Below are 7723 nucleotides of genomic sequence, written 5' to 3'. Positions count from 1 at the left end.
ACAGTAATGATGATCAGGGCTAGTGAGGATAGATCAAATGAGAAACTAGCAAAGGAGAGAGCATCGATCAAGGTAGGAGAAACAGTTAGCAAACCAGTTGTAGTGATGAAGAAAGAGCTTTTTAGCAGTGTTGCAGAAAAACAAGAACCAGTTAAAGTGGTAGTGTCCGGGGCAGCTATCAAGCCCGCTGTGATTGTGAAAGGGGCTCGCACAAAGTCGGTTATCATCAAGCCAGTGACTCAGCTGCCAGTAATCAGTAGAAAGGCCGTCCCATGGAATTACGGCCGAGTGACAGTGATGTATCAGGGAAAGGAAGTCAAGGAAGAAGTTTGTGAAACACATGGTCTGACTCGCTCGGGGAGATGTTTTGCTCCTGACGAGCTGAGAAAGGCTAAACTCACCAAAGATAATCCAGTATCAGTAAAGAAAGCTGTAACTGAAGAAGAGGCAGAAGAATTTTTGAAGAAGATGAAGGCACAGGATTATTCTATTGTAGAACAGTTGAGAAAGACCCCGGCGCAAATCTCTTTGCTATCATTACTAATCCACTCAGATGAGCACCGTCAGGCATTGATGAAAATTCTGAATGAGGCCCACGTTCCCGATAAGATTTCTGTGAACCATTTAGAGAAAATAGCAAACAAGATTTTTGAAGTCAACAGGGTTACATTTTCTGATGATGAGCTGCCTTTGGAAGGCACTGAACATAATAAAGCACTCTACCTCACGGTGAAATGTGAAGACTCTGTGGTCACCCGGGTGCTTGTTGGTAACGGGTCCAGTGCAAACATTTGCCCTCTCTCCACCCTGGAAAAGTTAAAGGCGGACAGTGAGAGAATCCACAAGAATAGCATTTGCGTGCGAGGATTTGATGGAGGAGGAAAGGACACAGTTGGGGATATAGTGTTGGAACTGACAATAGGTCCGGTTGAATTCACTATGGAGTTCCAGATGCTCGACGTGGCCGTCTCTTACAATATCTTGTTAGGCCGACCCTGGATCCATGCAGCAAAAGCAGTGCCATCTACCTTGCACCAGATAGTCAAATTTGAGTGGGACAGGCAAGAGATTATGGTGCATGGGGAAGATGGTTCGTGTACTCTGGGTGATGCCATTATGCCTTTCATAGAAGCGGAAGATGACAAAGGCCCATGGGTTTATCAAGTCTTCGATACGGTATCGGTTGAAAAGATCCCGGAAGGAAGTGTATTCCTGTGCCAAAGGTAGCTACTGCATCCGTCATGGTTGCGTCGGAAATGCTGAAGAACGGATTTGTACCTGGAAAAGGCTTGGGTGCTTCTTTACAAGGCATCGTACAGCCGGTATCTCTTCCTGCAAACCTGGATACTTTTGGTTTAGGTTTAAGCCCACTGCTGCAGACATAAGGCGAGCTAGAAAAATGAAAAAAAAAGCATGGACCCTTCCAAAACCCATCCCCCGCCTTTCCCGTTCCTTCGTCAGGCCTGGTACTAAGAAGCGCCTAGCAACAGCAATGCCCAGTGGTGTGGTTGATCCCAACAAGGAGCTGATTGAGAGGTTTGAAAAGTTGTTTTATGAGGTGAATGTGTTGGAGGCCGGAGAAGGTCCAAGCAAGGCAGATGTTCAGTTCGTGGGGCCCCAGGCAAAGCTTAACAATTGGGAAGCAACTCCCCTTCCTACCCGGAGGGAGTCTTGGTAGTTAGTTTTGATTTCCTTTCAGTTTAATCTGGATTATTTCCAAGGTTGTAATTGGGATGCATGTTCCGTCCGTTTGGATGAGTCAAACCTTGTTATCTTAAATACTAATGAAATGAAATTTCCCTCTTTTTCATTCCTGATAGTTGTTATTTTTTCCTTTCTTTTCTTTCTTGTACAGTCCCTTTTACGCTGGTTTCAGTGATATGTCATGCATGAGGAGTCTTCAGCCCAGTCTTAAATGCCAATCTAACTCAGACATAATAATACAAGAAATTGAGTGTAATGACGCAATAGAATATGATGATGAGGAAGCTTTTGAGGAAATCGGAAAAGAATTAAGCCATTTTGAAGAAAAACCTAAACCCAATCTGAATGACACAGAGGCAATCAATTTAGGGAATCAGGAGAATGTGCGGGAAACGAAAATAAGTGTCCACTTGGAACCTCAGCTCAGGGAGGAGATAACTAAAGCACTTTTTGAGTACAAGGATGTTTTTGCATGGTCGTATGACGACATGCCAGGTTTAAGCACTGATTTGGTGGTCCACAAATTGCCCACTGACCCAGCATGCCCTCCTGTCAAGCAGAAGCTAAGGAAATTCAAAACAGACATTAGTGTGAAAATCAAAGAAGAGGTCACCAAACAGTTTGAGGCAAAGGTCATCCGGGTCACGCGGTATCCCACTTGGTTAGCCAATGTTGTGCCTGTGCCAAAGAAGGATGGAAAGACCACAGTGTGCGTAGATTACTGTGACCTCCATAAGGCAAGTCTGAAAGACAACTTCCCATTACCAAACATCCACATATTGATTGACAATTGTGCCAAACATGAGATTGGTTCCTTCGTGGATTGTTATGCGGGCTATCACCAGATTTTGATGGATGAGGAGGATGCAGAAAAGACGGCATTTATCACACCTTGGGGAACGTATTGTTATAGAGTCATGCCATTTGGGTTGAAGAACGCAGGAGCAACTTATATGAGGGCGATGACCACCATGTTCCATGACATGATACATCGGGAGATTGAGGTCTATGTGGACGACGTGATCATAAAGTCGAGAAAACAATGTGACCATGTCCAGAACTTGAGGAAATTCTTCCAGAGACTCCGCAGATACAACCTCAAACTTAATCCAGCAAAGTGTGTATTTGGATTTCCATATGGGAAGTAATTGGGATTCGTGGTGAATCGGCGCGGTATTGAATTAGACCCGTCCAAGATCAAAGCCATTCAGGCGCTACCACCGCCAAGGAACAAGAAAGAAGTGATGAGTTTGCTTGGCAGGTTGAATTACATCAGCAGGTTCATTGCCCAGCTTACAACAACTTGCGAGCCCATCTTCAAGCTGCTAAAGAAAGATGCTGCGGTCAGATGGACGGATGAATGTCAAGCAGCATTTGACAAGATTAAGGAGTATTTGGCTAGTCCACCTGTGTTGGTCCCGCCTGAGCCGGGAAGACCCCTGATCCTTTATCTGACCGTGCTGGATAATTCTTTTGGTTGTGTACTGGGGCAACATGACATCACAGGAAGGAAAGAGCAGGCGATTTACTACCTCAGCAAGAAGTTCACATCATATGAGGTAAAGTACACTCAACTTGAGAGGACGTGTTGTGCCTTAACCTGGGTGGCGCAGAAGTTGAAACATTACTTGTCAGCTTATACCACCTATCTCATCTCTCGGTTGGATCCGTTGAAGTACATTTTTCAGAAGTCCATGCCCACAGGGAGGCTGGCGAAATGGCAAATCTTGCTTACGGAGTTCGATATTGTCAACGTGACCCGGACTGCAATGAAAGCACAAGCGCTGGCTGATCATTTGGCCAAGAATCCAGTTGATGATGAATATGAACCTTTGAAAACATACTTCCCTGACAAGGAAATAATGCATGTTGAAGAATTAGAACAAATCAAGAAGCCAGGATGGAAACTGTTCTTTGATGGAGCTGCCAACGCCAAGGGTGTCGGGATAGGAGCAGTATTGATTTCTGAGACAGGGCAACACTACCCTGTCATTGCTCAACTTCGCTTCTATTGCACCAATAACATGGCTGAATATGAGGCATGTATCTTGGGTTTGAGATTAGCTATAGACATGGGTGTCCAGGAAATCTTGGTCATGGGTGACTCGGATCTTCTGGTACACTAGATTCAGGGTGAATGGGAAACACGAGATTTGAAGCTCATACCGTATCGGCAGTGTTTGCATGAGCTTTGTCAACGGTTTCAATCGATAGACTTCAGGCATATTCCAAGGATTCACAATGAGGTTGCCGACGCTTTGGCCACTTTGGCGTCAATGTTGCATCATCCAGACAGGGCTTACGTGGACCCGTTACAGATTCAGGTCCGAGATCAGTATGCTTATTGTAATATGGTGGAAGAAGAGCTTGACGGTGAGCCGTGGTTCCGTGACATCAAAGAATACCTCCGGATGGGAGTGTACCCAGCACAAGCTACAGGAGATCAAAAGAGAGCAATTCGACGCTTGGCAAGCGGATTTTTCTTCAGTGGAGGAGTGTTGTACAAAAGAACTCCAGATCTTGGATTGTTGAGATGCATGGATGCTAAACAGGCTACAGTTATCATGGCTGAGGTACATGCGGGAGTTTGCGGACCTCATATGAGTGGATATGTATTGGCAAAGAAGATTCTCCGAGCAGGTTATTATTGGCTTACTATGGAACGAGATTGCATTAGTTTCGTGCGCAAGTGTCATCAATGTCAGGTACATGGAGATTTGATTCATTCTCCACCATCCGAATTGCATACAATGTCAGCACCATGGCCGTTCGTTGCTTGGGGAATGGATGTCATTGGGCCGATCGAGCCAGCGGCGTCAAATGGGCACAGGTTTATTCTGGTAGCTATTGATTATTTCACTAAGTGGGTTGAAGCAAAAACTTTCAAATCTGTGACTAAGAAGGCAGTGGTCGATTTTGTGCATTCGAATATCATCTATCTCGGTTAGGATCCCGAAGGTAATCATCACAGACAATGGGGCCAATCTCAACAGTCATTTGATGGCAGAGACATGCCAGCAGTTTAAGATCACGCACCGCAATTCCACCCCATATCGTCCTAAGGAAAATGGAGCAGTCGAAGCAGCTAACAAGAACATCAAGAAAATACTTCGGAAAATGGTAGAAGGGTCCAGGCAATGGCATGAGAAGTTACCTTTTGCCCTTTTAGGCTATCGCACTACTGTCCGCACTTCAGTAGGGGCGACTCCTTATTCACTGGTGTACGGCACTGAGGCAGTAATACCCGCAGAGGTTGAAATCCCGTCCCTTCGGATTATCGCCGAGGCGGAAATTGATGATGTTGAATGGGTTAAAGCCCGCTTGGAACAACTAAGTTTGATTGATGAGAAGAGATTGGCAGCAGTGTGTCACGGTCAGTTGTACCAACAGAGGATGGCAAGAGCATACAACAAGAAAGTGCGTCCGCGGAAATTCGAAGTAGGGCAATTGGTGTTGAGGCGTATCTTACCTCATTGGGCTGAGGCAAAAGGAAAGTTCGCCCCGAACTGGCAGGGGCCATTTGTTGTAACCAGAGTGTTGTCCAATGGCGCATTATATTTGACAGATGTGGAAGGAAAATGTGTAGAAATGGCTATCAACTCTGACGCAGTCAAGCGATACTATGTATTATTTCTTGGTTTAATTGTACTTTAGTGTATTTGGCATATTTTTGAGATTGAAATGACGAAGGCATTTTGTTCTGCTATCCAAACACTTTATCCTTTGTTACCCCTTTTGAGCCTCATTTACTTTCTTTCGTACCCCTCTTTCGGAATTAATAACAACTCGGAAGCTCGAGCAAGGCAAAACAGTGAAGAAATAAGAAAACACAGTCCAACGGAAAGAAAAGAAAAAAAAAAGAAGAGAAAAAAAAGAATAGAGGAAAAGAAAAAAACAGAAAAGAAAAATGAAGAAAGGAAAAAAGAAATGAAAAGAAAAAAAAAATGAAAAGAAAAATAAAGGAAAGAAAAAATGAAAAGAAAGAAAAGAAAGTGGAAGAAAAGGAAAGATTGCAACAGCAAAGTAATTCCTATGACCTGAACTACGTTTGACTTGATCCCGAAAGGGTACGTAGGCAGCCTCTCCTTGGGGTTCAGTAACATCAAAACAAAATCCCAAAAGTCCCCACGAAAGGAACTGGGGCAGCAGTTATGGTTGTGCAAGAAAGTTGATTCCGAAAGTTGTAGTTGTGAACCCATATTGAATTGTTTTAGAGCCTTTTATACCCTTTCTTTCTAACCCTATCCAAAAGCCTGCATTACGGTCCAAAGAAAGACCTTTTGATCAAGCTTCAGGAAGTGCCAATATGAGCAAGTCAAAGTGATTCACATCAGGGGCAATGCTCCAGTGCAAGGGAAAAATGATAAAATGAGATAGTCTTATTGGTGAAAACCCTCACGGGCACCGTAAGGCGAAGCGAGTTGAGAGAAAATAAAAAATGAGAGAGTCTTATTGGTGAAAACCCTCACGGGCACCGTAAGGCAAAGATGAGTTTTTCAGACAGGCAAATGAGAAAAGTCTATGGTCAAAAGATGCTCAGGACATTGCAAGACGAGTAAGGTTTGGGTTTGGGTAAAAATCAGGTTGTGAAAGTCCGAAACGACAAATGTGACGATTGAAAGTTGATTGGTAGACAGACTGGGCTGGTCAATCCGAAATGCATGGCATGCTCAATGGTACCAGCTGTTCCACTCAGATAAGTCTCATTCTCTTCTTTCTTCATTACAAATCATCCGTTCTCGGATTCTCTTTATCCTTAACCCTTGAGGTCATTGCATTTCATTCTTTCGAGGTCTATCTCTGGGATGTTTCAGTGTCACTTCTATTCGAAACAAAGGAAGGAATGTCAAAGCTAACTACCAGCTTCCTAGTTGTACAGATAGGGCCAGAATATATCAAAGATATCCAAAAGCAAAGTAAGTCATAAAGGACCACTGGAAGTTTCATCGGTGGATTGATCGGATAATTGTGGGGAAGAAGCGAAGTTTCAAAAGAGGGGTCAGAAACACAAAAACAGCAATATGGGATAGAACACTTGGGTCATCAAATTCAAGGGGTTGAAATTCGGCCAGGAAGTTGAGGGGATTCAAGGCAAGTCTAGGGAAGCGGAACGAAGTAAAGCCCAGCAGCAGGGATGTACCTAGCAAGAATGCCAGCAGCTAGCCACCATTTTATATTGACAAGATTTTTCTTTGATTGAAACAGGGGCAGAAATTTCGTTCGTTTCGGAGAAACCCACCACAAGGAAAGGCAGGCACCAGACATGTTGGACGGTAAGTTCTCAGGACCCTCCTGGAAAATGGGACTTAGTTTAAATCTCGAAACAATCGTGAGTAGCCTAATCTAGCATAAATGTACCCCAAAGGAATATAAGTTGGTTTCGAAGTTTGCATGCTTAAGATAGGATGCATTAGAAGTTTTCAGGACCCTCCTGGATAATGGGACGTAGTTTTAAGGTCTGCTTAGATAACAAATATAGTGGAAGTCGTACCTTCAGTAGATGTAACTAGGGTTACAATTGTCATTTAACTAGGAGTTGTCAGGACCCTCCTGGATAATGGGGAGTAGTTTATGACCTTTTAGACAACAAATGTAGTGGGGGTAATACCTCTAGAGGATATAACTTAGGTTCATAATCATTAGAAGTTGTCAGGACCTCCCTGGATAATAGGACTTAGCTTTCAAATTCTTATAATAGTTGGTAGAATAATTCAGTTTAACACTTACCCACGTACCCAGCTACCAAACTGGGGCAGAAAGTTTTCTTTGTTTTTGTTTGTTTTGTTGCAGTCAGGAGCCCACCTGGAGAACAAGGGAACACTTTTCAAGTTTCAGCAGTCAGGAGCCCGCCTGGAGAACAAAGGCATACTTTTCAAGTTTCAGCAGTCAGGAGCCCGCCTGGAGAACAGAGGCATACCTTTCAAGTTTCAGCAGTCAGGAGCCCGCCTGGAGAACAGAGACATGCATTTCAAGTTTCAGCAATCAGGAGCTCGCCTGGATAACAGAGGCATACATTTCA

The sequence above is a fragment of the Nicotiana attenuata genome, unplaced genomic scaffold (genome assembly GCF_001879085.1).
Source record: "Nicotiana attenuata strain UT unplaced genomic scaffold, NIATTr2, whole genome shotgun sequence".
Lineage (NCBI taxonomy): Eukaryota > Viridiplantae > Streptophyta > Magnoliopsida > Solanales > Solanaceae > Nicotiana > Nicotiana attenuata.
This window is presented reverse-complemented; position numbering follows the sequence as displayed.